General features: G+C 43.0%; 1 pseudogene; it reads left to right on the top strand.

Moving 5' to 3' along the window:
• Positions 1-1,670: 1,670 nt before the first annotated feature.
• On the top strand, positions 1,671-25,511 carry LOC116503974 (annotated as a pseudogene).
• The last annotated feature ends 1,683 nt before the right edge of the window (positions 25,512-27,194 follow it).

The following is a 27,194-nucleotide window of genomic DNA, read 5'->3' as shown; positions in this document are numbered from 1 at the left end:
AAGTCTATAAATAAAGCATGTAAAAATACCTTCTGCAAACTCCATGTGCCATCAAGAAGGGCACCTGGCCAGTAAACATGCAGCTCCATCCAGCTGCCCCAACTCTAACCCTGGATTCAGGGGTTACATCAAATTCAATTTCATTGAGGGCCACATCAGAGTTGTGTTTGACCTTGGGGGGCCTGGGTAAGCATGGATGGGGTGGGTGTGGCCGGGTGGGCATGGCCAGCTCAACGTCACTTGTGTCAGGGGTGCCTTTGGTGGTCCAGGTGTCTCCAGGGGAGGAAGGGGAGACCAAGGAGAGTGCCAAACCCTTGTCCTCCTGAGCTCCATTTCCGGCACACCCCTCAATTACATAGTAATAAAAAAAGAGGATTTTTTCAGCACATCCAAACAGTGAATGTGAATGAAGATACAATTTGACCTCTTCCTCAGCACCAAACACTTTTACTGATCTAACAATGTAACTCTTGGCATATGATTCATAATATCCCATGAGAGAAGACTCTCCATAGACAAAATTGAAGAATCATCTCTGGCTTGTAAGAAAAGGCCCAGTTCTTTCTCATAAGGGAACATGCAAATGATACTCAGGTGATGGATAATTGGAGTATTTGGATTGGCTGAACCAAACCGAGCATTAAATAGAGAGTAGCTTCACCAATGAGCTTGCCATAGGGGGGAAATGTTAAGCAAATATGAAATTAGTGAAGCAGGGAGAGTGTCTGTTTCAAAGTAAAGTAGTCTCTGTTTGTGTTCAGTCTGGTATTCTGCAAACAGTAAAATTTAACCTACCTTGAGATGGTTTCGAAATTCCACCGGTCAGTTTTTCATGACTAGACTTGGATATAAATGAATTGATAAAAATATTCCTTTCCATTACCTGAAGAACAGAGAGAACCTCACAAACAATTTGATACTGATTTGGAAAGTTTATAAAACTTTGGGGGAATTGAAAATTAATTTAATTCAGAGGCTTCCTGGTAATTTATTCAATGAAAATATTGACTATTTAAATTATAATTGTATGATGAATCAGGAGTTTAATAATTCTGGACGAGAGATCTAGTCTGCGTAACCCTTCTGGAAGTCACAGTTTAAAGCAGTTTGTATTCATTACCCTCATAGTACTGAATTCAAGGCTGAAGGATCATCTCTAACAAGCTGACAAAAGAAAGAAAGAAACACCTTAAGTCCTATTAGGGTTCAAAACTATTTGCATTATTGAAGGATGCCTCCTCCTGATAACTCTGCTTGTCCATCAGATCATGGCATATGAGGGGTCATGGAGTCCATCTTTTAAGGAAACAGAAGTAGACAAGCCCTCAACCCTGTCAGCCCCACCACCTGTCAGTAAGATCCTTGTCCTCTGGATGGCAAAGCCTCCATGGACAGTGACTAGAGGGTGGATCCAGGCAATGATGAATAGGTGCACTAGAGGAGAGGTATTCTGGCGGCTTTTAAGGAGACCTGGGTTTCCCTCCTCCTTAAAAAGCCATCACTGCCAGGCAAACTTTCATTCCAATTTCTTTTTGGTCAATGTACAAACAAGAACTCATTTGAACCTAGATCCAAAGGTAGAGATGTTGGTAAATAATTACCCTGCATTGATAACAGCAACAAGAAACACATTGATTTAAAAAAGGATCATGGAAAATATGTTATTAAATGTGATTGGGGCTCCAGTTGCCTTCTTCTTTCAATCTTGTCTCATTGAAACCGTTTCTGGGAGTTTTGAAGAGGAAAATAACTCAGAAGAGGATGGAGCTGACATGGACAGGAGTTCTGCTTCTTCTCTGTATACTTTTCACCCTTTTCTCATATTTCCAAATGTACAAGAGAAAAGGGCAGCTGCCCCCTGGACCTGCTCCATGGCCTATTCTGGGGAACCTCTTTCAGCGAGATGTACTACCTTTGTATAAACATTCTCAAAAGGTAAGGCTAGTTAACTATTGTACTTCTTCAAAGTTTCTGACATTTGAAACATACTTATAGCTTCTTTAATTGTATTAGTTTGATTTATTTTATAAAGAACAATTTGATTTGTGGCTCATTTCTTAAAAGGGAATTATAATATAAAGTCACCTTGTAGCAATCTAATAAACCAGCAATGGAGGTTTCAAAGTTCATTAAAATATATAGTAACAAGAAAAACTTTAGAAAAAATAAATCTATGAGCCTCAAATTGTATCGTTTGAATTACCGGTAGCATCAAATTCACTGAAGCTTCCATTTGATTCCAGATTGTTGAAATGCAGATAACACCTCTGTCCTAATAAAGTTCATCTGGGCTGAATAAATCCAGATGATAACTAGATGCCATCAAAGACATAACAGAAACACAAAGTCTTGCCTATAATATTATGGAATCCCAGTTCCTTGAAGCCCATTTAGGTAACCAGAGATGGTTTGTCTTCATGGAATGGTGGCATTTTGTTCCTGCTTCCATCCTTCAAATGGTCAATTATTCTCGTCCATGCACAGTTTTTTTCCACCATCTGTAACCTTTTTTTGTAAAATCAAATCAAACTTCAAATAGTCCGTTAGTATACTTCTACTTCAGGGGCCCTCTGTAATATGATTCCTTGTACATATTTTGAAGCACTCCTATATATTCTTTCCTTATATCTACATTCCATTCAGTCTGTTGGAAATTGATGTACACTATATGTTATTATTTTTCATGAAATATGTTAATTTTTCTTTTTGCAATACTTTTACATTCATGCTGAGATTTTCACTTATTTCCGTTTCATCTTAATCCATTTGTCATGGCCTGTGCTTTCTTTATTTATAGCAATAGCACTTACAATTATTATACTGTTTCACAGTGCTTTACAGCCCTCTCTAGTGGTTTACAGTCAGCACGTTGCCCCCAATAATTTGGGTCCCCATTTTACTAGTATAGTAGTATAGGGTTCAGGAGGAAACCAGGGTGTCAAACTCGTGATAATACATTGTCATCATGTGAGGTATTGCAACTTTTCCCCCTTTGCTAAACCAGGAGTAGGCATTGCCAGGGCATGACACATCTGACCCGCAGGCCCCGTGGTATACGATTTCCTGCCTGAGCAGGGGTTGGACTAGAGAACCTCCAAGATCTCTCCCAACTCTGATATTCTGTTTAGTAATATTTCTGTTTGCACTTAATAATCTTTGTAAACTGTCACCATTTATATTAACAAAATTCATTATATCCTTTCAAATTATTTAATCTTAAAGGGAAAAAAGCACTTTTCCCCACCCATTTCAAATAATTAAACTTTTCTGTAAAAACATTTCTAAAATCAGTAAGTTCTAATACATCCTTTTACAATATTCCTCTTAACATGCATACTTTAAAATTTGTTTTCAATAAAATTTCACAAGCTTTAAATATTACTCAAAAATTATATATAGAAGAAAAAACAATTTCCAAACTCATTTTATATACACAGCACAAGCTGTATTAGAGCTTTCCTTCAATTACATAGATCAAACCAATAAAAATCCAACTAATTCCAATTAACTCATTAAATTTAAATCAGTCCTCCAAATTATCCTCGTAGAATAATTTTTTTCTTTTTGTATACATGCATTTATAGACTCAAAACTTTTCTTTAAGATAATACATCTTTTTATTTAATTGCCCCTTAACATAAATACTTGTTGTTGTTGTTGTTTATTAGTTTTGTATGCTGCCCACTCCCGAAGGACTCCGGGTGGCATACACTTGTAGTACTCTTTTACCATCCTTAAGAATAACTTAAGCATTATATAAAAAGAAAAAAAAAACTACATTTTCAAAGTGTTATATTAACACTCTCTTTCAGTTACAAATATCAAACAGATAAATATCCATCCTGATTCCAATAGACTCATTAAATTTAAATCACTCCCTCCAGCTTATCTTCATAGTATAACTTTTCTTCTTCTCTGGAATGTCAATCAAGTAGTTATAAACTCTTTTTATCTAGGATTTTTCAATCTTGTTAATATCAATGAAGAAAAAGTCCCAAACTTGTCTGTTGAGTTCCGGGTGATGTACGTATCTGTGACTCACCACACTCCTTTGTTGATACAGTTGTTTGTGGTGGCTGAGCTGGAATGTCTTTAGCTGGGGTTGTCTCTGTTGGAGTCCATTCCGGCTGGTTGCAGACAGAGGTTCCGAGGTGGTCACACCGTTGATGTAGCAGCGCCACGACCTGCCATCTTTGAGTGCCACCTTGTAAGAATCCAACCCAGTAATGTCCACTACACAGGCAGGAATCCAGCAAGAGTGCCCAGCGTGGCTGAGGGCATAGACAAGGTCACCCAGTGAGAATGACTAGACCTGGCTGATCGAGTCTGCAGGGACTTCGGAGGAGTAGTCTCGATGCAGCCAGTTTAAGTTGGTGCACAGGCAATGACCCCTGTTGGTGGTGGAGCTTGGTGTAACATGCTGGACCAGGAGGTACTCAGCTATCTGTGTTTGCCAGTCCCCTGGGCCCATCCTTGCCAGTGCTTCCTTTGCTGATCAGACCATCTGCTCAGCTTGCCCATTGCTAGCAATGGTGCAATCCAGTGGTGGGTTTTGGATCCTGTCACAACCAGTACCCTGCACATGGGACCAGGCATCCTAGTCAGGCACATCTGCAACACCCAGCTGCTCGGCGGAGGATGCTCAGGTGCCACATGATGTGCATGTGTGCTCATTTGGCTGGTCATGTTATAAACACTATATATAGGGTGGGTCAAATGAGCCACCATACCGGTATGGTGGCTGCTGCTCCCAGCTACTAGCAGTACGGCCATACTGGGCTGTACCACCTGGAACCCACCACTAGTGCAATTAGGAAATGACAATTGCCATGACGGCTTGAACTTGCTTGACATGAGCTATGGTCCATTGTCCAAAACGAGGACGTCTAGTAGTCCATTGGTCACAAACAGCCTTTTAAGGGTCTTGATCATGGAGTCTGAGATCATAGATGTCATGAGTACCACCTCAAGCCATTTTGAATAAGCACCCACAACCACGATAAAAGTCTGTCCATGGAAAGGTCCTGAAAAGTTAATATGCATCCTCGCTCAAGATGTCTTGGGTGCTTCTCACTCGTCTGCTGGAGTGAATGAGGTGGCTGGTTTTGACGCTTGGCAAGGCTGACAATGTATGAAATCCAATCAGCAATGGCCTTGTTTCAGTTGGGCCACCAGACATAAATGCGGGTGAGCGCCTTCATCCACGCCATGCCTAGGTGGCCTATATGAAGAGCTTCCAAAATTGGCTGCTGCTGTCTCTGGGATACCAGCACACAGCTCCTCCAGAGTAGGCAGCCCCATTGAGCGGACAGCTCATGTTGCTGGGATGTGGAAGGGAAGGAACTTTGTAATAATTGGCCCCTTTCGCCACTCCCTCCACACTCAGTTGAGCACCTGGGCAATGACATGGTCCTTGGCAGAGTGTGTAGCAATCTCAGTATCTTTCTTATTTGTTTAACAATTTAAAAAAATCCTACAAATGGCACAGATCTTCAAAGGAATAACAGGCTATGGCTTAATAAAGATTAATAGTCCTTAAAAGTGATTAAGAAATCAAAGACACAACTATTTGAAAAATAAATTCCAAAAATTGCTGCTTTTCAAATAAAGTGATTTCAGCATTCCCCCTTCAGCTGCTAACCTACCATGTTCTGAAGCTCATCTCCTGAAGCTAACTTGCTGACTGTTACTGTATGAAGGATCGATGATTCTAGAACTCTCCCTAACCCAGGAGAGTCATATAAACTAAAGTAATGCTGGTTTCTTCTGTTTGTAAGTAGATAAAGTGACAATCTAGAGAAAAATCCTTCTCAGGGAGTCCCAGTGATCTCTCCCTGGGTGTGTTGTCAGTTGGTCATCTTCACCAGATGTCCCAAGGCCTGTCCTTAACACAACAAATAATCACTTGACCAACTTCAAGAAGCTCTCACCAAAATAGTTTTCAAGCTTAGTTTTACCTTTGTAACATATAACATTTTTGGTTAATGATAAAAATAAAACTTCTGCATTTGGGTCCTTTTGTGCTAGTATGTCAGAAGTATAACCAAAGCAGAGTTTTATTTGGAGCAGCCCACAGCTGTTCTCTTCAAGCTAGGTTCTGTAATCCACACAGATACCCACAAAGGCCAACATAACATGGCCTATCACTTACCCGGTAGGAGATATATATCATGTACTGGATCATAATTATATTGAAGTATTTTATAGGTATTAACAGTTATTCAAGCTCTGGCAAACTTAAGAAGTATTTCAAAAATACTGTTGGAAGAAATGTCCTTCTGGGTTCAGTTCCAAGTAGGGAAAAAGACACTGGAAAACATGGAGGCTGCTTGGAAAGATGGTTTAATGGTGGACAGGATCACATGACTTGAGCTCCTGAACAGAAAAGGGAGGAGATGCTGAGAGTGCCCTGGTTTTATGTCCTATCTGGGTCCCACCCCAGAGTTTCCCATTCCTGTGTAAGAAATGCATTCTGATTGGTGGTCACACTCCCAAGGGTTGGGGTGTGGGTCTAAGCTAACTTTGTAGGCTGTCCTGAGAACCAAGCTTGTTTGCATTGCTGGCTGATGTAATTTTCCCGGGTGCCTTGTAGTGAGTTTCTGGTTGCTAGATGGGTATGCCTGAAGGGGGTATATCTTTGTTATATAGAATAGACTGGCTCAGGCCTTAATGGCCCATTGACAAAGGTGGCGGGGAGCTGAGTTTCTGACTCCCTTTTAAAGGAAATATTCTGCTCTTTTAATATTTCCTAAAATATTTCATTATTTTGTAGAGGGGTTTTAACTTCCTACAATACTTTATAATAATTTCACCAAACATGCTTTGTCACCTAATTAACTGAATTTTCATCTAATTCTGTCCTTAGCTTGCTGAGAAATATGGACCTATATTTACTGTCTGGAATGGATCAAAACCAATGGTTGCTCTTTGTGGGTACGCCGTGGTAAAAGATGCTTTGGTAGATCATTCAGAAGAATTTGGTGGGCGAACTGAAATGCCTGCTCATAAGCAAATGTTCCAAAATAAAGGTTGATCCCTTTTCATTTCCTCATTAGTTACTGTTTTTCTTTAATTTTCTGTAAAAATTGTCTGAATGCCATTAATAATATTGATAGTTGTGAAAGATTCACTTGAAATGTCTTGTAAAGATGTAGATTTGGTCATGTTTCTTGAAAAAACTGGTCGCTTTTCAAGTGTACTCAGATTGTTGCTTACATGCAAAATAACAACCACAACAAACAATAACAATAATTTGACCTCTAAATTGGTCCTTTGGGAAGACATACAATGTGGTTTACCAACAAAGACACTTTTTTGCTTATGTTATCCGAATTAATGTTGAATATCAATTTCCTGTGCCTTCAAAATAATTTGGATTTTGAAGAAGCAGGATAGAGAAAATATTGATGCCTTTTAAGCTTTGATGTTGGAGAATATTCAAGAGAAAACTCTTGAGAATATTATGGATACCCAGGAAAAAAAAAATCATTGAACAAATCTCTCCAGAATTTTCATTCAAAGCACAAATGACTAGACTCAAATGATCATATTTCAGAAAGATTGTGCAAAGGCTTAGCTCTCTAGAGAGAGTTGTAATTGTGGGAAGTGTGGTAGGAAGGAGAGTTGATGGAAGTAGGTAGGAATGATAAGCATATCAAAGTCCTCAAGAACTAGGTTGGAGAGAGGTTGTAATGGACAAAATCTATGTGGTTGCTTATAATTTACAGTGACCTTGTGATACATAATGAAGCAACCAAATAAGAGAGCAATTGGAATGTACTTATTTTCTGTGAACAAAACCCCTACTATACAAAAATACGGAATTCCCATTTTTTCTACTTACTGAAAATTGCATCTTAGTATAGAAATCTGTCCATGACTGGTCTAAAGACCTGTCCCTATCAGTGGTGGGTTTCAAAAATTTGGTGTGTGTGGTTAGGAGGTGTCGGCAAATTGTGGAAGTGGGGTGTAACACATGGGATGCTCCCCACAATTCCTCAGTTCGTCTGAGCTGCAGCTGAGCCTGCTGACCTGAGCCAGGGGACAGAGACACCGCAGGGCGTGGCTGGGAACATGCTAACCTTGCCCTCCCCGAGCGCCAGACTCCACCATTGCAATGGCTCTGCCTGCGTTGCCACTAGGTGGTTCCTGAGCTAGGAGGCAGCAGCCTGCTCCCTCTACCCTCCAGATTGCCAAGAGAGTGGCTCTCCAGCTGCAATGGTGGTAGCTTTGTCCTGATGGGGAGGGGGCCACCCGGCCCGCCAATCTTCATAGTCACATGGTTGTGAAGCTTCCTGGGCTGCCCTGTCCCCATCCCCACCGTGGCTTCAGGAGAATCCCTATTGGTTCAGCGACCCAGGCCTAATTTGTACTACTGCTTTGCCTGAAGTGGTATGAACCGGTAAGAATCCACCTCTGATCCCTATCCATTTCAGATTTATAGTAAGGTGTGACATGATTTCCAGAACCTCATTCATTCTTCTCCTAATATGAGAGCACTCAAGAATGACTAGATGAAAACTGCAGTTGATCTATTTAGTAATTCAAGCGGGAAGGCTCCTTTACTGTAAAAGTGGGGTGGGGAAAATTGTAATGTATAACCTTTTCCCCTTTTGCAAAATTTGAGAACTGATATCACATTGTGATCTGTTTCCTGTGTTCTTGGTTTCAGGTCTGACCACCACTGATGAGAAGAAATGGAGGGAGCTGCGGCGGTTCACACTGTCCACCTTGCGAGATTTTGGGATGGGGAAGAAAAGAATGTCTGAGAGGGTGCAGGAGGAAGCCCTTTGTTTGGTGGAGGAAATGGCTACCAGAAAAGGTTTTTTAAAAAAAGAATCTGGAAAGGATTTGTTGTATTATATGAAGTTGCAAGAAAACTGGATTCTACACTAAATCTCTAATCCTCTGCACTTAATTGCACAAAATAAAGAAAAAGATCAGGAATCATAGGAAGTCACTTAATGGAGCAATTATGGCTTTATAAAATTGCAACTTTGCCGAAAACTAGTGAAATGTTAGGCTGGATGCAGTAACACACATCAAGCAAATTGAGAAACCAGCAAAAAACTTTATGGATAAAAGAGACAGGGAAACTAAGGAAGGTAAGGAACACACACATAAGAATAGGCTCCATGAAGGACAGAGATCCATAAGGCAACATGGATATGATTAAAGGGCCACAAATAGAATTTATTCAGGGAGTTGAATCAGCTTTGAAAGCCATTCTTGTGGCTACATCTCTTCTGGAAGGAGATAAAAAATAAATAGGAAAAAGGTGTATTGGATTATTTAAAAAGAAATTGGGTAGGTTAGCAGGAGAGAAGGATGGAGATAACAGAGTGCTTGGTTACAACTGGAAAAAGTAGCAAAATGTTTCTTTAAAATAATCACTTAAACATAATGCCATATTGAACAGCAGGAAAAATCAGCAGCCAACAAAAGGGCAAGATAGATAGATAATTTACAGGGAGAAATGAAACCATGGATAATGATTTGTGTTTATGGGGAGTTTGCATGAGGGTGGAGAACTGAAAGGCACTGTGGATCTGAATTAAGCAGTCATAAATAGTATTCCCTCAGTGACTTGTGGCATCTTTTAATATAATGTTTAATGGACAAACCTCTGAAATGGGGAGGGAGAAATAATGGAATGACTTATAAATGATATTATTTAAAGACTGAAGGAGACAGCAATAAGTTTGTGAAGAAACTCTAGCCGTAACAAGGTCAATCTTTGAATATATATTTAGTCAATTTCAAAGTGGAACATGGAAACACTATGTTATATCTTGATTAAAGTGGTTATTGGATTTTAATATTGTGTTTATATTCCATTCTTAGGAAAGAGGGAAAGAATTAAAATTCCAATTTTAACACTTTTTATTGCAGTTTTGAGATGAGATTTGAGAAAGGGAAGATCCACATTCATTGATCCCACTCATAAACATTTGTGTTCCTTCTTTTCTTTTCTTTTTTTTCAGGGCAGCCATTCGACGCAAGGAGAATTATTACAAGTGCTGTTTCTAATGTGATATGTGCTGTTGTTTTTGGCAATCGATTTGATTACAAAGATAAAACCTTCATAGAGAACCAGAATATTGTGGAGACTCATTTAAGATACTCTATTAGTATCTTAGGACTGGTATGTTAATCTACTTGATCCCCTTCTTGTCATGAACCCCTATTTTAACTAGCAGGCATATTTGTGAGTATAAATATCCAAGTCAGAAATGTGAACATTAGATCTGATGAGCTAATAAGCGGGGGAAGGCAAATCTAGACATCCAAGTATAAATTGGTTCTCAGAAAAATCTCTTCTGGTTGGTTTTATTTCCTAGGGAACCATTTCCTTCTCCCATAACTCCTTTTGGCCATGTCAGATTCTGGACAGATGTAACATGGAATTGTTAGACAGTTCTTTATGCACACAGCCAGTTTCTGTCTTTGCCTCTTGGAGGACTTTGGTCATTTTCAGCATTTGTAGAAGAGATGGGTGAGGCTAGGGGAGCAGTGGGAGAATCCCTTGACAAAGTACCTCCTACCAGGAACTCAGCCCAGGTGAGGAGAGATCTGAGGGAAGGCCTTTCAAAGACTCTCCTCTTTAATTAATGTATTATAAATATTAATTCCCATTATAGTTTCCAAGACATTGCATTTATCTGAGAATAGAATTAAAGATAGCATACTAAAATCCTTGTGGTTCTTCTTTTCTTGGCTTTGGGGCCATCTGAGAATTGACAATTAGCAATATCAAAGTAAAGGCTACTCTCTGAATATTTGGGGCATTAATCCTCCACCATAATGGTCTAATAAGCTATAGTATTTTATGTGAACTCTATTACAGATATACAATACATTTCCAAAAACAGTGACATTCTTTCCTGGGCCACACCAAAGCATTTTTGCTAACATTGAAAAGCTCTGTGATTATGTCCGTGAGAATGTGGATTTGCACCAAAAGACATTGGATCCCCAAAATCTGCGTGACTATATTGATTGCTTTCTTCTTAGAGTGGAGAAGGTATGTATAGATGCCATATCTGAATAATTGTTTAAATGCATCTAAGATGGAACTAATTCATCCTATATGATGAAGTGTGGAAATATTTATTCTCCCCTCCACTTTTTTATTTACTTTTGGACAATCCCTTCATTGCCATTTGTTGGCACATATTACTACTCCAGGCATAACTGTTGCTAAAGGTATCCATTCAATTCTGAAAGTTAGGTCAAACAATAGAAATGAACTCTGTTAACTTTAAGAGAGCAGAATTTTCCTTCAAAAAATGTAGAGCCATATTAGCAGAATTGAGCTTAGCTCCTCCTTGCTAAACTAACTTTAAACAATTTATATCAGTCCTGATCTTGATCATAAGCTATCTGGAATTTCTTAGTCCCGTATTTATTTTGAATATAATCAATCCATTTTTCCCCATCTCGTTTATCCATATTTATTTTGTATATAATCAATCCATTTTGCCCAGTCTCATTTATATCTCTCGTTTAAGTGGTGCTTAAGATATGCAGGTATTTTAGCCATCTCGGCTAAGTTTGTGACTTTCAGTGTCCATTCTTGAATTACAGGCAAGTCTTCCTTCTTCCAGTATTGCACCACCGACAATCTAACTACAGTTATTAAGTGCAAAGTCAAATTAATCTCTACAGCTGTACATTCAGTAATTATACCTTACAAAAATAACTGAGGAGTAAACTTTATCCCCTCCCCTTTTTTTAAAAAAACATTTTTTTATAATCCTAATTTCATCTTCCAGTTCTATTCACTCTCCCCCTTCTTTACGCCTATGTAATCTATTTAGATTTATCAAAGCTCCACTCATATACGCTTTACTTGCATCCCATACAATTTCCATAGATGTACCCTTATTCATATTAAAACAAAGTATTCTGCTAACAATTTTTTACATTCATTAGTATATTTCTCATGTCTAAATAAATTTACATTCAATCTCCAAGACCTTCTTGCTTGCGTCACCCCTTCCAACTCCATCCAAACTGGATTATGATTTGATAAAACTCTGGCACATATCTTTATCTTCTTCACCCTAGAAGACAAATCATTGGTAATTAGTTGATTGTTGTTTTTTTAATTGTTGATCCATTTGTCTGGTAATCACATGGTTTTGTCTTTGTTCCTTGGCTCCTTGTACTTCTGAGGGAGAAGGGTGATCCATTCTTGTTGATAGTTGTGTAGTTTGCTGTCTATCTTGTCCTTCTTGATCTCTTTCTCTAGGTCTAGGTGGGGCAGGATGTCCGGCCTTCAAGATATTATGGTAAAAATCTCGAGCTTTCCATACTGATTTAAGACAGTATCTTAAGGTAGTATCTTTGAGGTGGTATCTCTTTCAGAACAGTCACTTCCTGACCCCCAGTTTGAAGCTTGGTTCTATAGGACTCTTGCAATATCATATTCCTCATGTCTCTTGTAGTAAAGTATAATACAACGTCCCGTGGGAGCTGCTTCTGTTTCGCCAGCCAGGAATTAGGTTAGGTTAGGTTAAGTTTATTTATAGGCCGCCCTTTTCCCTGAGGGGACTCAGGGCGGCTTACAGCTTATATAGGAAGGGGAAACATACAAAGACATATAGGACAATTCATAATTAAAAGAGTAAAGCAACGTTCATTCAACATTCGGGCGGGGATGGAATATAATCTTTAACCCCAGGCCTGACGGGATAGCCAGGTCTTGAGGGCTGTGCGGAAGGTCTGGAGGGTGGTGAGGGTACGAATCTCCACGGGGAGATCGTTCCAAAGGGTCGGAGCTGCTACTGAAAAGGCTCTCCTCCGCGTAGTTGCCAGTCGACACTGACTGGCAGATGGAACTCGGAGGAGGCCCAATCTATGCGATCTAATGGGTCGTGAGGAGGTAATTGGCAGGAGGCAGTCTCTCAAGTACCTAGATCCACTACCATGAAGGGCTTTGTAGGTGGTAAGTAGCACCTTGAAGCGCACCCGGAGATCAACAGGTAGCCAGCGCAGCTCGCGGAGGATAGGTGTTATGTGGGCGAACCGAGGTGCACCCACAATCACTCGCGCGGCCGCATTCTGGACTAGCTGAAGTCGCCGGATGCTCTTCAAGGGCAGCCCCATGTAGAGCACATTGCAGTATTCCAGCCTAGAGGTCACAAGGGCCCGAGTGACTGTTGTGAGAGCCTCCCGGTTCAGGTAGGGTCGCAACTGGCGCACCAGGCGAACCTGGGCAAATGCCCCCCTGGTCACAGCCGACAGGTGGTAATCAAAAGTCAGCTGTGGATCCAGAAGGACTCCCAAGTTGCGAACCCTGTCTGAGGGGTGTAATATTTGACCCCCCAGCCTGAGTGATGGAACACTGGCCAAATTATTGGGAGGAAAACACAACAGCCACTCGGTCTTTTCCGGGTTGAGTACAAGCTTGTTAGCCCTCATCCAGTCCCTAACGGCTTCCAGACCCCGGTTCATCACGTCCACCGCTTCATTGAGTTGGCATGGGGCGGACAGATACAACTGCGTATCGTCCGCGTATTGGTGATATCTTATCCCATGCCTCCGAATGATCTCGCCCAGCGGTTTCATGTAGATGTTAAATAGTAGGGGGGACAGGACCGACCCCTGCGGCACCCCATATGTTAGGGGCCTAGGGGTCGATCTCTGCCCCCCGACCAACACCGACTGCGACCTGTCCGAGAGGTAGGAGGAGAACCACTGCAAAACAGTGCCACCCACTCCCACCTCCCGCAGTCGTCACAGAAGGATACCATGGTCGATGGTATCGAAAGCCGCCGAGAGGTCAAGGAGAACTAAGATGGAGGCGTGGCCTCCATCCCTGGCTCTCCAGAGATCATCGGTCAATGCGACCAAAGCGGTTTCTGTGCTGTAACCAGGTCTGAAGCTGGACTGGAGGTAGCTGGTTTCCTCCAAGGACTGCTGAAGCTGGGAGGCCACCACCTTCTCAACAACCTTCCCAACAAAGGGAAGATTGGAGACTGGACGGTAGTTGTTAAGGACGGCTGGATCCAAAGATGGTTTCTTCAGGAGGGGTCTCACCACCGCCGCTTTAAGTGCGGCGGGGAAGTGCCCCTCCCAAAGAGAGGCGGTAATAACCGCCTGGATCCAGCCCCGTGCCACCTCTCTGCTATTGGCAACCAGCCAGGAGGGGCACAGGTCCAGTACACAAGTGGAGGCACTCACAGCTCTCATGGCCTTGTCCACGTCCCCTGGGGCAACATCCTGAAACTCAACCCAGCGATGGTCTACCGAATTATCCACCTGTGCCTCGGCTGGATCTGCAGAAATGGAGTCCAAATCCGACTGAAACCGAGCAACTTTGTCCGCTAAGAACTGGACATAGTCTTCAGCCCTACCCTGCAAGGGGTCCCCCGTATCCCTCCCATTTAGGAGGGGCCAGGTTATCCTAAACAGGGCAGCTGGACAGGACTCAGCGGACGCAACCAAGGTGGCAATATAAGATCTTTTTGCTGCCCTAAGTGCCCTGATGTATTCCTTGGTGCAGGTTGTTAGGAGCGCTCGGTTCGAATCGGACTTATTGGACCTCCATAGGTGCTCTAGGCGTCTCCTCCGGCGCTTCCTCTCCCGGAGCTCCTCGGTGAACCAAGGAGGCCTCTGGGATCCGCCACCTCGGAGTGGCCGTAGTGGCGCAATCCGGTCAAGGGACTCCGATGCTGCCGAGTGCCAGGCAGCAACCAGAGTCTCCACCGGACTGTGGGCGAGAGTATCAGGAATAACCCCAAGTTCCGTCTGGAACCTCACAGGGTCCATCAGTTGCCTGGGGCGGAACCACCTGGTCGGTTCCTCCTCCCTACAGTGGGGGTTTGGTCTCCGGAAGTCAAGCCTCAGTAGGCAGTGGTCTGACCACGACAGGGGTATGATCTCGTTACCCCTCAGACCAAGATCACAAGTCCACTGCTCCGAGAGAAATACGAGGTCGAGCATGTGACCCGCAGAGTGGGTTGGGCCCCGAATTACTTGGGTCAAGCCCATGGCTGTCATGGAAGCCATGAACTCCTGCGCCCCATCAGAGTGTTCACCAAGCGAAGGCAAATTGAAATCCCCCAGGACCATAAGCCTGGGGAACTCAATTGCCAGCTTGGCTACTGACTCGAGGAGCGAGGGGAGGGCTGCTGCAACGCTGTTGGGAGGCAGGTACGTTAGCAGCAGACCCACTTGACCCTTGAGGTCCAACTTCACCAGCAGGGACTCACACTCGAAAAGCTCCGGAGCAGGGATCCTACGAGGTGCTAAAGACTCCCGGATAACAATAGCCACACCCCCACCCCTTCTCTGAGCTCTCGGCTGATGCAGCACCTGAAATCCTTCTGGGCACATCTCTACGAGGGGGACTCCTCCCTCCGGGCCCAGCCAGGTTTCAGTAATACATGCCAGGTCTGCCCCCTCGTCTAAAATTAAGTCCCGGACGAGGGGAGCCTTGTGAACAACAGACCTGGCATGATAAATTAGCATGATAAACTTTTTTACTTTTTTTTTTTACTTTTGCCTTTATTTGTATGCCGCCCTTTTCCCTAAGGGGACTCAGGGCGGCTCACAATTCAAAAGGGAGGGGGAAACAACAAACAATAAACAATACAGCATATTAAAAGAGAAAAAATGCAACAATCACACCATTCGAGTGGGGCTATAATCTTAACCCCAGGCCAGCCGGGACAGCCAGATCTTTACAGCAGCACGGAAGGATTGGAGGGTGGTGAGGGTCCGAATCTCCACGGGGAGTTCGTTCCAAAGGGACGGAGCAGCCACCGAGAAGGCCCTCCTCCGGGTAGTTGCCAGTTTGCACTGGCTAGAAGATGGGATTCGGAGGAGGCCTAATCGATGCGATCGAATCGGTCTGGTGGAGGTAATTGGCAGTAGGTGGTCTCTCAAGTACCCAGGCCCACTACCATGAAGGGCTTTATAGGTGATACGTAGCACCTTGAAGCGCACCCGGAGATCAACAGGTAGCCAGCGCAGCTCGTGGAGGATAGGTGTTGCGTGGGTGAACCGAGGTGCACCCCCAATCGCTCGCGCGGCCTGGACTAGCTGAAGTCGCCGAATGCTCTTCAAGAGCAGCCCCATGTAGAGCACATTGCAATATTCCAGTCTAGAGGTCACAAGGGCACGAGTGACTGTTGTGAGGGCCTCCCGGTTCAGGTAGGGACGCAACTGGTGTACCAGGCGAACCTGGGCAAATGCCCCCCTGGTCACAGCTGACAAATGATGTTCGAAGGTCAGCTGTGGGTCCAGGAGGACTCCCAAGTTGCGAACCCTGTCTGAGGGGCGTATAGTTTGACCCCCCAGCCTGAGAGATGGAGTACTTGGCCAATTCTTGGGAGGGAAACACAACAGCCACTCGGTCTTTTCTGGATTGAGCACAAGCTTGTTGACCCCCATCCAGTCTTTAACAGCATCCAGCCCCTGGCTCATCACATCCATCGCTTCGTTGAGTTGGCACGGGGCGGACAGATACAATTGAGTATCGTCCGCATATTGATGGTACTTTATCCCGTGTCGTCGAATGATCTCACCCAGCGGTTTCATGTAGATGTTGAAAAGAAGGGGGGACAGGACCAAACCCTGAGGCACCCCACACGTTAGGGGCCTAGGGGTCGATCTCTGCTCCCCAACTAACACCGACTGCGACCTGTCCGAGAGGTAAGAGGAGAACCACTGTAAGACAGCGCCTCCCACCCCCACCTCCCGCAGTCGTCGCAGAAGGATACCATGGTCGATGGTATCGAAAGCCGCCGAGAGGTCAAGGAGCACTAGGATGGAGGCGTGGCCTCCATCCCTGGCTCTCCAGAGATCATCGGTCAATGCGACCAAAGCGGTTTCTGTGCTGCAGCCAGGTCTGAAGCCAGACTGGAACGGATCGAGATAGCTGGCTTCCTCCAAGGACCGCGGGAGCTGAAAGGCCACCACCTTCTCAACAACCTTCCCCACAAAGGGGAGGTTGGAGACTGGACGATAGTTATTTAAAACAGCTGGATCCAAGGATGGTTTCTTCAGGAGGGGTCTCACCACCGCCGTCTTTAAAGCGGGGGGAAAGATCCCCTCCCGAAGTGAGGCGGTAACAACCGCCTGGATCCAGCCTCGTGTCACCTCCCTGCTGTTTACAACCAGCCAGGAAGGGCACGGGTCCAGCACACATGTGGAGGTACCTACAGCTCTCATGGCCTTGTCCAAATCCTCAGGGGCAACAGCCTGAAACTCAATCCAGCGATGACTTACCAGATCATCCCTTAGTGCCTCGGCTGGTACTGCGGGATTGGAGTCCAGGTCCGCCCGGAGCCGAGCAACCTTGTCTGCGAGAAATTGGACGTAGTCCTCAGCCCTGCCCTGCAGCGGATCGCCCGTATCCCTCCTATTTAGGAGGGAACAGGTTATCCTAAACAGGGCGGCTGGGTGCGACTCAGCAGACGCAACCAGAGAGGCAATGTGTGTTTTCTTAGCCGTCCTGATTGCCCGAACGTAATCTCTGGTGCAGGTTGTCAAAAATGCTCGGCTCGATTCGGATTTGCTGGACCTCCATAGGTGCTCTAGGCGTCTCCTTCGGCGCTTCATCTCCCAGAGTTCCTCAGTGAACCAAGGAGCCTTCCGGGATCCACTGCCTCGGAGCGGCCGTAGAGGCGCAATCCGGTTAAGAGACTCCGCCGCTGCCAGATCCCAGGCAGCAACCAGAGTCTCCGCCGAACTGCGGGCGAGAGTATCAGGAATAACCCCAAGCTCCGTCTGTAACCCCGAAGGGTCCATAAGTTGCCTGGGGCGGAACCACCTGGTCGGTTCCTCCTCCCTACAGTGGGGGTTTGGTCTCCGAAAGTCAAGCCTCAATAGGTAGTGGTCTGACCATGACAGGGGCAAGATCTCGCTACCCCTCAGACCAAGATCACAATTCCACTGCTCCGAGAGGAATACGAGGTCAAGCGTGTGACCCGCTGAGTGGGTTGGTCCTCGGATTACTTGGGTCAAGCCCATGGTTGTCATGGAAGCCATGAACTCCTGCGCTCCATCAGAGTGTTCACCGAGCGAAGGCAGATTGAAATCCCCCAGAACCATAAGTCTGGGGAACTCAACTGCCAGCTCGGCTATCGACTCGAGGAGCGAGGGGAGGGCTGTTGCAACGCAGTTAGAAGGCAAGTACGTTAGCAGCAGACCCACTTGACCCTTGAGGTCCAACTTCACCAGCAGGGACTCACACCCGACAAGCTCCGGAGCAGGGATCCTACGAGGTGCTAGAGACTCTCGGATAACAATAGCCACACCCCCACCCCTTCTCTGAGCTCTCGGCTGATGGTGCACCTGAAAACCCTCTGGGCACATCTCTCCGAGGGGGACTCCTCCCTCCGGGCCCAGCCAGGTCTCAGTAATACATGCCAGGTCTGCCCTCTCGTCTAAAATGAAGTCCCGAACGAGAGGAGCTTTATGAACTACAGACCTGGCATTTAGCGCCAGCAGCCTGAGGCCAGGGTCCTGATTGCTCACACCACCTGGCCTTGGAGTGGGACTCATAGGGCCGGAAGGAGGGATATCTGTGACGTAGCGAACCCTCCTTCCCCGGTAATGGCCTGCCCTAAAGTCCCCGCCATATCTGCCCCTCCCTGTTAAGACCGTAATGCTCCGTCCCACTCCCGTGTCCATAGTCCCACCAACCACCCCTATAGCCCCCGCGTTCCCCAACAAGCCCTTCGAATCAGTCATCCTCTCACATAAACACAGTCACTCGTCCATGCATTCCCCACATAGGTCAGTTAAAAACACAGAAAATACAACAATAATGAAATTAAAAAAGTGGGTACAATCATCAATCAAACATACCAGTCACACTACATTCCTAAAAGTTTTTTTTTTTTTTGCGTACTGTGCAAGAGAGGAGAAACTTAACGTTTTTGATCTTCTCCTCTGTGGAGTCCAGCAAAGAGGGCAAGGCCCAAGAGTTTAAAAGTTTAAAATGGTTGGAGGATTAGTGTCAGTTGAGGGAAGGTGCTAAGCAGGCCCCCTGCCCATGTCCTATTCCTCCCCTGCCTTCTTCAATTTATCAATTTGCCAATCAAAATTCCCCCCTGGCCTTCCCAACAGACTATCGAAAGCTTCTAAAAGAATCTGTTTCAAGTTCTCCTGATTGTTTTCACGCAAACCTCTTATTCTTAGTGCAAACTCCATTTGTCTATACTGTAACATAATAATTTCTTTTTCAGCATTTCCAACTTTTTGTTGCACCACATCGACTTTTGATACCAAATTAGTATTAGCATTATTAAGATCTTCTAACCTGTCTTCAATTTCCGAAACATATTCTGTTAACAAATTAACAACCCCCAACATATCATCCCTGATCTTCTGAACCCGAGTCTCAAGTTTATCAGACAGTTCTTTATGCGCAACGAATATCTCCTCCTTAAGTTTTGTTTCCATCATAGCTACATGATTTTTAAATGCTTCAGCCGATTCCTCCCTGCGACCAATTAGATCGCATAGATTAGGCCTCCTCCGAGTTCCATCTGCCAGTCAGTGCCGACTGGCAACTACACGGAGGAGAGCCTTTTCAGTAGTAGCTCCGACCCTTTGGAACGATCTCCCCGTGGAGATTCGTACCCTCACCACCGTCCAGACCTTCCGCACAGCCCTTAAGACCTGGCTAGCCCGTCAGGCCTGGGGATAAAGCTAATTTGTCCCCACCCGAATGATGAATGAATGTTGCTTACTATTTTACTTCTATGTATTGTTTGCGTCTATTGTCTGTACCCTCCCTTCCTTATTTTATGTAAGCCGCCCTGAGTCCCCTCAGGGAAAAGGGCGGCCTATAAATACTAATAAAATCAAAAAATCAAAAAAATCCTTCTGAAAAAATTGTTTAGTCAGTGGCTCCCCTGTGGAGGGAGGAAGTAAAGACTGTGGTTTCGTGCCAGGGGCAGGCGAAATTTTGAAGCCGGGGGGTGGGGGAGCTTTTGAATAGGGTTTTGCTTAGAAGCCATTCCGAGTTTTAACCTTCTTCAACCAATTAATAAGTCCGTGCTGGTCAATTGTGCAGCTGTTACTGATTAATTTAATATTAAATCACTCCCTCCCTTTGAGGTTTTAAACTCTGTAGAAATTCAAAGCTCAAACAGTGTTACAAAGCTGCTCGGCGCCATTTTGAATATCTCTTTAGCAAGTAAGATATCAGAAGGAATTCTTGTAAAAACAAAAAAATGAAGCTAAAGATTAATACAAACAATTAAAAGTCCACATGTACAGGGTCCGCTTGTGTTGGACTCAATAATCAAGTTTTGTTCTGAGGATTTGAGTGTTGCTTTGTGCTGCTAATGCAGCAGGAATTCCTGGCACAGAGACAATTCTGCTGTCGGCTGGCCTCCCCCCCCCTCCCAGAGACAATCTGCGAGAATTGGTTGGCATGTTGCCCGGCACAAAGCTCACCTTATCTCCTTGGCCTGAAGAATAAGGTAAACAAGCTGTCAGATGGCTGATGGATGGCTCATCTGACAGTTAAACGTGACCAGGATTCTGGAGCCGAAACAATCAGCTCCCGTCAGCAAGCAACCTCAAACCGGAAGCCTAGTATTTCTACAATTTTGAGTTCCAGATTGTTCCTGTCACACCACTAGCTGGCTAGTTGTTCAACATACCCAATGAGACCAATCACTGTTGTATTATCTGCAAACCTCCGTAGTTTAACAGATGGATCATTTGAGATGCAGACATTGGTATAGAGAAGTGGAGAGAGAGCACACAGCCCTGGGGGACTCCTGTGCTAAGTATACAGGTATGTGATGTGATTTTGCCTAGCTTCACCTGCTGCTTCCTATCTGTTAGGAAGCTTGTGATTCACTTACAAGTGTGTTCAGGTACTGCTAGCTGATTTAGTTTAGTTAGAAGAATGTCCGGTATGATGGTATTGAATGTTGAACTAAAGTCTATAAAGAGGATCCTTGTGTAGGTCTTTGGAGATTCAACATATTGTAGGATGAAATGTAGAGCCATATTGACAGCATCATCTGTCAATCTGTATGCAAATTGCAGGGGGTCTAACAGCAAATCCGTGATGGTTTTCAAGTGGGACATCAATAGCCTTTCAAAGGTTTTCATAACTACAGATGTTAGAGCAACTGGTCTGTAGTCATTCAGTTCCTTGATGGAAGGCTTCTTCGGCACTGGAATGATAGTGGAGCATTTGAAGCAAGAAGAAACAAGGCACATCTCTAGTGATTTATTGAAGATTTGGTTGAAGATGGGGGCCAATTGTTCAGCACAGACTTTTAAGCAAGAGGGAGTTATCTTGTCTGGGCCTGGTGCTTTTTCTTGCTTCTGTCTGTGAAATAAATCTTGCACTTCCTTTTCTGTGATCACCAGGGCTTGTGAACCCAATGGGATGGGGTCAGTTGTAGGAGGTTTGGGTGTTGTTGCTGTGATGGGGTTGTGGAGATAGGTGACTGTAGTTTCCTTTCAAATTGGCAGTAAAATAGGTTCAGGTCATCTGCCAGTTGTTGATTTTCTTCAGCCTTGGAAGGAGGTTTGCCGCAACCGGTGATATTTTTAAGTTTTCCACATGTTTGCTGGTTCATTTGTTGAGAACTGATTCCTTAGCTTTTCAAAGTAGCTTTTTTTTTACTTCTTTGATCTCCCTTGTTAATATGTTTCTGGCCTGATTTACAGCATTCTATTACTTTTTCTGTAGGTTTCTTCTTTGGAACGATGACGTAGCTGCTTAAGTTTAGCTGTGAATCAACGTTTATTGTTATTGTATATTTGCAAGTTCCTTGTTGGTACACATAGGTCTTCACAGAAACAAACATATAATATTACAGCATCTAGGTCCGCAGTGGTATCTTCAAAAATATTCCAAACAGTGGAGTTGAAGCACACCTGTAGCTTTACCTCCTTTCAATTCCAAGTAGAATTTTTTATTCTTCTGTTTCTCTTTCCATTTTTTTTTTAGGAGCAGAACTCAACTGAGGGTGTCTACACTCTTGAAGATCTTGTGTTTGTTGTGTTTGGACTCTTTATGGCTGGGACCATAACCACAAGCCAAGCTTTGCTTTGCAGCCTTCTAGCAATAGCTAAATTGCCACATCTTCAAGGTATAAAAATACCCACAAATATATAATATTGTGTTGGTACTCCTAGGGTTGCCACTATTAATGCTAAGAAAGAAATGATGGTGTTTAAAGAAAACATATTTTTAAAGAAAATAGAAAGTAAAGATGGAGTTGAATAAAGTAAACTCATTGCAGCTGGATTTCTGCATTTTTCCTAGGAATATTTAGGCAGTGTTTTCCACTGTCTTTTTACAGATTTTTTCAAAGATTTCCCAATCTAGCTAACATCCCCTTGAAATAAATGGGTTTCCCATCAAATCTTGAGATTTTATGAAAACAATTCTAGTCAATTGGTATTGATTAGATCAAAAAGAGGCAGGAGTGATTGAATGTCTATGGAGATTCTAAGTCATCCAGGTCATGGTTGTCCCAAAAGTGCTTTTTCAGGAGGCAACTGGACTTTCTTGTTTTTTTGTTCAAGACTCATCCAAGAAGCTTCTTCAGCTCTGACTGGATGGTGGTGAATGGAAGGATTTGTATTCCTGGCAGACAGCTGGTCATTTGCATTCTTTTAGAGAATCTTTGAGGCCACTTAGAGATTTATCTGTGTGTTCTCAGGGTCACCTGACTAGTGCAAATGGTTCCTGTAATCTGCACTTTTTCTGAAAATCCATTCATCCAGAAAAAAATGCAGACTACAGGAACCATTTGCACTATTTAGGTGACCCTGAGGACACAGACAATCTCCAAGTAGCTCAATGACTCTCTAAAAGGATGCAAATAACTAGCTGTCTGCAAGGAAAATAAATTCTTCCATTACCCACCATTCAGTCAGAGCTGAAGAAGCTTCTTGGATGAGAAGAAAAATGTCTTCACAGAAAAAGCAAGACAGTCCAATTGCCTCCTGAAAAAAGCATCTTTTGGACAAGTGAGTGAATGCTGTAACAAAAATTTTCCGTCCATACAGCAGCAGTGGGATTCACTTACCTTCCCTCACAAATGTGAGTGCATGTGCCCCATGTGCGCATACGCACTGCACATGTGCAATTCTCACATATTACATTGGGGTGGGTGGGCAAAGCCTCCTGCTGCTGCTGCTACCGGTTCCCCCGAACTGGAGAGAACTGGCTGAATACCACTTCTGCCATACTGCCATAGACCATTCAACCAATTGCAATAATTTAATACTTGCTGTATGAAATCTTAGTATGTATGACTGAAATTAGTATAGGTTTTCTTGAGGATCATTTTTGCAATAATATAAATGAACATTCCTTTTAACTCAAGGTCATCATCTCCAACATTTTGAAATACACTGTTTCAGACAATGGTAACATTCTTTTCCACAGGAATGTATAATTATGACATAGATGAAAAATAATAAATATTGTTACAGAATATAATTAATGTTAATTCATGATACCACCCAAAATTGCTTGATTAATTATAGATTAAACCACTAGCTTTTTGAAAATGGGCTCATGGTTTTTGTAGGAATGCATGTTTGCTGCTGGTATAAATGTTAATGTATATATATTAACAGTTTAGGAAACTAATTTAAGAACTGTATCTTTTTTCCTGACTACTATTTATCCTCTTTTTCGGTGAAGACTCTAAACTTCAGAAAACTCACACAGAAATGCTTTATGATTACTTCCTCTCAAGATATCTAGTAAGGCACAGAGTGTTCTGACCTAGGCTTCCTGAGAAAGCATAAATCCCAATCTTAGTCCCCAAATCCCTCTTTTATTTAAATGGCTGTGAATTATAGTCATTCATAGCCCATAATGATTCAAAAACAGTCTAAAGAATCTGAAAGATGTCTGCTCGAGTTGCCGCAGTCTTTCAGGATAAGTTGATAAGCACCCACCTTTATCTCCCTTGAAACACTGCCAGAGATCTAATTGCCAATTAGTTTTGCAACGTCAAACGTATCACAGAGTCAAACAGGACTTCTCAGAGCTTGAACCGATTATACGACTCACAGTGGTCTTCTGACTCGCTGATGTCAGGCTCTGGAGGCAGCTCGTAACTACCAGATGGTCCTGGCCCCCTTCCCTGCCTCCAACAAAGAGCCCTCATCTGAGCTTTCCTCAGTCTCCAAGACTCGCCCATGTTCCTCTTATACTTCCTCACTGTCCAACTCTGCTGCCAGCTCCGCAGGCTACCAGAGAACCACAACAGAGAGATTCAAATAATATGAATCTCATCTTGCACTAGAAAAGTTTAAATGGTATCTACTGAGAAATGAGGAGGAGGAGCCATTGTCCTGGCTAGAATCGTTTTCCCTCAATGTGCTTTGGAACATATATTTCTATTCAAATGACTGCATGTGCTCACATGACAAAATCTGCCAATATCATCTCAATCTATTCTTCTCACAGCTAAAGTGCAACAGGAGATTGATGAAGTTGTTGGTAGAAATCGCACTCCAAGCATGGAAGACCGATTGAAAATGCCTTTCACAAATTCCTTTGTTCATGAGGTTCAGCGATATCAGAAAGGGACCCTTGAAAACCTTCCCACGGGCAACAACTTGTGACACAAAGTTCCATGGTTACACTATTCCCAAGGTATGGTGATGCAAGTATTTAAGAAGGTTTTCTAGGGAAGAAAGGAAAGAATGACTTAGATCTTTGAGAAGAGAGGCAATTGAATAAAAGAGCAATTTAGAGAAATATGTACTGAAAGAAATATATATTCCTTCCCTCTTCATTCTTTCAAGGTTCAGCAGCTAGCTAGTCACTGCCTATTTTTATTTTAGGCAAGTGGAAAGCAAAGGCACTTTCTTCTCCATATGAAATAGTATCATTTAATGGCATCTGTTTCTTCCTCTCCTTCTAGTGCACGGCTATTGTGCCAGTCTTCACCTCTGTACATTTTGACCCTCTTCATTGGGAGACTCCCAGCGAAATTTAATCCCAATCATTTTTTCTGGATGAAAACGCGGGCAATTCAAGAAAAAGGATGCTTTTCATGCCATTCTCAGCAGGTACAAGCCTCTGGAACAGATTGTATTGCAATTCCTATTCCTAACTGATCCACCTAGTCTTTTTATCAGATACAGTTCCAGCAAGTACTTCCCTAAATAACTCTGTTTTCTTCATTGCTATTGTAGGGAAGAGGGCCTGTCCAGGGGAGGCCCCTGGCTAGGATGGAGCTCTTCCTGTTCTTCAGCGCTCTGCTCCAGAATTTCACCTTCTCTCTGGTTGGGGACACCAAAGATACGGATGTAATGTCTTTGTTTATGGACTTCAGAAATAATCAATATCCCCTTATACGAGCTGTTAACGTTGACGTGGACACTTGTGATCAATAATTAGGAGAAAGCACCCACATTAATAGATACTCAAATAAAGCATTGGGATGGTTATTACATTTAAAGGCAATCTTAAAAATGATGTGGAATACAAATGTAATACTTTTTATAGCAAAGGTAGCTATTATGATCTCTTATCTGATGACATATTTTAGCACAATTAACAATACTTCTGAAATACTTAATAGCTCCCCCCCCCCACACACAAGTGGTATTCACGAGGCTTTCAATATCCAATCTATACTGTAGATTTAACTATGCAAGGGTCTCAGTTAGAAGTATTATCACAAATTGATGTTGTGACTAATCTATATTTGAAAGTAACAAGGAAGATCTTGCATTAGTACACTTTGGCTAAATGCAAGATTGAGTCATTTTCTGTGACAGTTAATGGTTGTTTTAAAGACTGACAGAGTGAATATTGTATCTGATTGAACTATAATATTTACTATATCTAATTTCTGATAAATAACTTTATTATTGTGGATAATAAAGAATTAGAACATATAATTTCAGAAATCAATGGTTCCAGAAGTACAAATGCAAAAAATACATTTAGGATTTCAAAATGGAAGCCATTCCTAAGAAAATTTGTTTCATTTTTAACTGGATTAAACTCAAAGGGCTCATATTCTTTTTTTGTCCACTACTGATAAAATATCCTGTCAAAAAGCAAATAAATTGACTCAAGGAGATTCTGCCTACAAATGGAATTAATCAACAACCCAATACATGACTCTTAAATAGATATATTATGCAGAATGCCCTCAAGTATATCCTTGTTGTGATTATAATATTTGATGATGGTCAAAACCTGACCAAATAAACAAATTCCCTTCAAAAATATTTCCGATTCAATTTGATGCCTTGATCAAATTAATTTTTGATCTTTTTTTATTCTTTTCTGCTAGCTTTTTTTAAATTTAAATTATTTGAATTAACCAGGTTGTTCTCAAATCAGAGACCAACTGCCTCAAGTCCATATATTAAATGTTTGAGGGTCTCCAGTTCTTCTCCAGAAGCCTCAGTTTACCATCTCACATCTACTTTGGTGTAGGCAATTGTTAAGCGATGACCCCCCCTCCCCCGGTCTGTTGTGATCCTCTCTAAATTCTCTGAGACAGAAACAGAAGAGGCAGATGAAATGTCCTGTTGATCTGAGGAGATGGTCAGCAATTTAAACATTTGAGATTGTTCTAGATGACAATGAGCAGAACAATGTGGTGTGTTTGTGTGTGTGTGTGTGTGTGTGTGTGTGTGTTCTAACTCAGATCATGAGGGGGCAGATTATGGTGGGCACATAGCTCAAGAACCATGCCAACAGTGACTCAGGGCACAGCAAAGATGATCAGCATGCCTGCTCAAAAGAAAAAGCAACTAATGCCCCTCAATTAGCCACCCCAGCGTCAGTAGGTATCGAACTGCTGTTTCCTGGTCTTTGAACTTCTGTTGGAAAACAACTATCTGACTCCAGATTGTTCCTTATCCAGCATTGGATTCCCAGTATTCCTTTGTGGTGTGTGTGTGTGTGATCAATATAAGAAAATATAAATTAAAAACAATTTAACAGAAATCCCAATTTATGTTTAAAAATAGATAAAAAAGATGAATATTCCATAACAGAGAATCTTTTGCCATGTTCATCCTGAACAAATATCCATTTTACAACATATATGCATTTTGTTAGCAATTAACATTAATATGGTGTACATGTAGGTCTTTTTTCTACATGGCAGGAAAATCCAGCGAAATGCAAATAACAAAAGATCAATGTGCCTGGCTTTTTTCTAGCTAAATCAAATGACTAGGCTGAACACTGCAGATATAAGTCCCAA

Source organism: Thamnophis elegans, chromosome 2 (assembly GCF_009769535.1).
Source record: "Thamnophis elegans isolate rThaEle1 chromosome 2, rThaEle1.pri, whole genome shotgun sequence".
Classification (NCBI taxonomy): Eukaryota; Metazoa; Chordata; class Lepidosauria; order Squamata; family Colubridae; genus Thamnophis; species Thamnophis elegans.
Note: the sequence above shows the minus strand (reverse complement) of the source record. Positions and strands in the feature narration are given on the sequence as shown.